The sequence below is a fragment of the Mirounga leonina genome, unplaced genomic scaffold, assembly GCF_011800145.1.
Source record: "Mirounga leonina isolate KUSES-001 unplaced genomic scaffold, KU_Mleo_1.0 Mir_129, whole genome shotgun sequence".
Classification (NCBI taxonomy): domain Eukaryota; kingdom Metazoa; phylum Chordata; class Mammalia; order Carnivora; family Phocidae; genus Mirounga; species Mirounga leonina.
Window position 1 is genome coordinate 73753318 of NW_023270323.1, and position 2987 is coordinate 73756304.

Below are 2987 nucleotides of genomic sequence, written 5' to 3' on the forward strand. Positions count from 1 at the left end.
ACAGTGACTCGCTCTGTTGCTGCGAAAGGCACTTGAGCTTTCCTGAGTTTTGGTTGCCTCATAAATGAGAGGAAGCAAGTTCTACACGCCTCCCAGCGGGATGTGAGAATTTCTAATGAAATAGGGAAAAGCGTTGAGTGACGGCCTCAGGGCTTCTTGTGGTTCCACCACGCCGCGGTGGAACAGGCTAGAGCAGGTGTGTTAGGGCCGCTGTCAGGGAAACCATATTTCAAATCCTCATGAGGGAAGTGAACAACTTTTGATAAGGGCCTACTATGTGCCAGGACAGCTCTAGTTGAACTTGGGGGGAACTGGTTTATTCGGCTCTGTCTAAAAGGGGATGAGCTGATCGGGCTGCAAACATCTACCTGCTGACACTGGACATGCTCCTTTCCTTGACTGAAATATGAAGAGGAGGAAAGTGCATTGGGGTGTCGTAACAACAGCCACCATCCCAGCCTAGGGGTCCAACTTAAGGATGGAAGAATCTCAAGCGGCAGCTAGAGGAGCCCCTCTCTGGACGCATGCTGGGGTCCGAAGTCTGCACCGGACCCCCGGGGCACCTGCGGGTTTGTAGGTGTGAGGGATCCTGGAAGGTGTCTCTCTAGCTGGGCAGCGTTAACTTGGAAGGACAGCAAGAATGGGAGCCTTGGGTGTGGTGTGGGTGCTGGGGACACACACCAGGGGGCACCAGCATGGGCTTCCTCGTTCTTGATGTTAACCAGCTCACTTATAAGCACGTTATGACGGAGGCTGCTCAGAAAATTCCCAGAAATCAGAGTGGGATGGAGGGTGCCCTCTGAAGGGGCCTGAGGTCCGGGAATTATGCTGGAAAGGAGGGTCAATAAGGCTTACGGGATTCCATCTGCATCCAAAGCTGAGAAGACTGGAGGGGTTTCACATTTCTCACCTAATTTCAACATCACAAGATCCTGTGAGGCAGCTATAATTTCCCATTCTGAAAATGAGGAGATTGAAGTATCTCCAGACAGGCTATTTGTCTGCCCAAGTGTTTCCTGGGTGACCGCTGTATCACCTGCGTGGTCTGGGCCACACGTACCCATCACTTGCGTTTGTTTGTACTCAGAATTTTCTTTCAGCCGATTCGATTGTACTTAGAGTTGTCTTTTTTTTATTATGTTCAGTTAGCCACTGTATAGTACATCATTAGCTTTTTATATAGTGTTCAGGGATTCATTAGTTGCATATAACACCCAGTGCTCATCACAACATGTGCCCTCCTTAATACCCATCACCCTGCCACCCCACCCTCCCCCGCAAAGATGTATCTGATGCCTGAACAGGGACATGAACCCTGGACCCTCAGATTAAAAATCTGATGCTCTACTGACTGAGCTATCCGGGCTCTTGTACTTAGAGTTGTCTTGAGGAAACAACATATTTGCAATCAAGGGCCCACTATGATATATACAGCTTTAAAAAGACACATCAAAATAAATATGTAATATTAAAAAGTAAAATTGTTGCCCAGCAAATCCACTCCTAGGTATATACTTAAGAAAACGAAAACATATATCCACATAGAAACTTGTATGTGAGTGTTCAGGGCAGCATTATTCGTCATAGCTCCAAAATGGAAACAAAACAAATGACCATCAATGCATAAGTGGATCAATAAAAGGTGATATATGTATGAAGGGAGATATTATTAATCCACAAAAAGAAATCTGCTGGGGCACCTGGGTGGCTCAGGAGGTTAAGTGTCTGACTCTTGGTTTTGGCTCAGGTCATGATCTCAGGGTCGTGAGGTGGAGCCCTGAGTTAGGCTCCGTGCTCAGCACAGAGTCTGCTTGAGATTCTCCCCCTTTCCCTCCGCCCCTTCCCCCGCTCACACTCTCTCAGTCTCTAAAATAAACAGATAAATAAAATCTTAAAACAAACAAACAAAAAGAAATCAGCAGTACTGATTCTACAATGTGGGTGGGCCTTAAAACACTATGCTAAGGAAAAGGTCACATATCGTACGGTTCCTTTTATATGAATTATCCAGAATAGGCAAATCTGTGGAGACAGAAAGCAGATTAAAATTTACCAGGGGATAGGAGGAACGAGGAATGATTTAATGTGTACAGGTTATTTTTGTGGGATTATAAAAAAAAGTTTTGAAACTAGAGAGAGATGGTGGGTGCACAAAATTACGAATATATTATGCCTAATTATTCACTGTAATGTGGTTCACGGTATGTTATGTGAGTTTTGGCTCAGTTAAACAATTGCCATCAATGTGTCATAAAATCGCTGTGTGTATCCACAGAGGCATCAAACATGTACTTTGGGAAACACAGGCCTCGGGCCCCTCGCCCCCAAAGCAGGGCGACGTGATTCAAAGCTTTTATTTTTGTCTCCAAAGCTCTGCCCTACTTTGCCTGATGGTGCAACAAGGTTGGAAATGGAACCCTCAGCTTTTACTTCAGTAGAACATTCTCAGACAGCGAGCTCCACAATCGTATAGGATGGGAGATGGCAGGTGCAAGAGGGGACCAAAGAAAGAGCTGGTGCCAAACTGGGGAACCTTGCCCCCAGCCAGAGCCACCCGAGGGACCCCCTCAGTGATTGTCACCTCTGCTGACCTCATCAGTTTCAGATGCGGATCGATCATTGTCAGGCGGACTGGAGGCAAGAAAGAAAGCCTGTGGACCTGTCCCAGCTGGCTCGTCAGGCAGCCAGACTGATGGAATCACTTTGGACACAATACAGACAAGTCTTATAATTCCAAAGTCTGTGGGTTGCTGGGGGTGGGTGCAGAACAGCAATTTTAACACAGGATCCCATAACCTCATGCTCCCACCTATTACCTGTCCTTGCTTTTTAGTAAAACTTTTCCAAAGGGTTTCCCAGCCCATCGGCCTCTATTTCTTCCTGTCTCCCTCATTCCTCAATCCAAAGGTACCTGGAGTGTATCCCCAGTCCTGCAGATAGTGTCTGCCTTTCCCTGTAGGAGGACCCCCTACAGCAGTCTCTGACCT

The 2987-nt window shown here is 46.9% G+C and overlaps 1 non-coding gene across 1 annotated transcript; it reads right to left on the minus strand.

Annotated features, from left to right (window-relative positions):
• Positions 1-1293: 1293 nt before the first annotated feature.
• TRNAK-UUU lies at positions 1294-1366 on the minus strand. Its single transcript has one exon. It is a non-coding gene; the product is annotated as a tRNA-Lys (tRNA).
• Positions 1367-2987: the final 1621 nt, after the last annotated feature.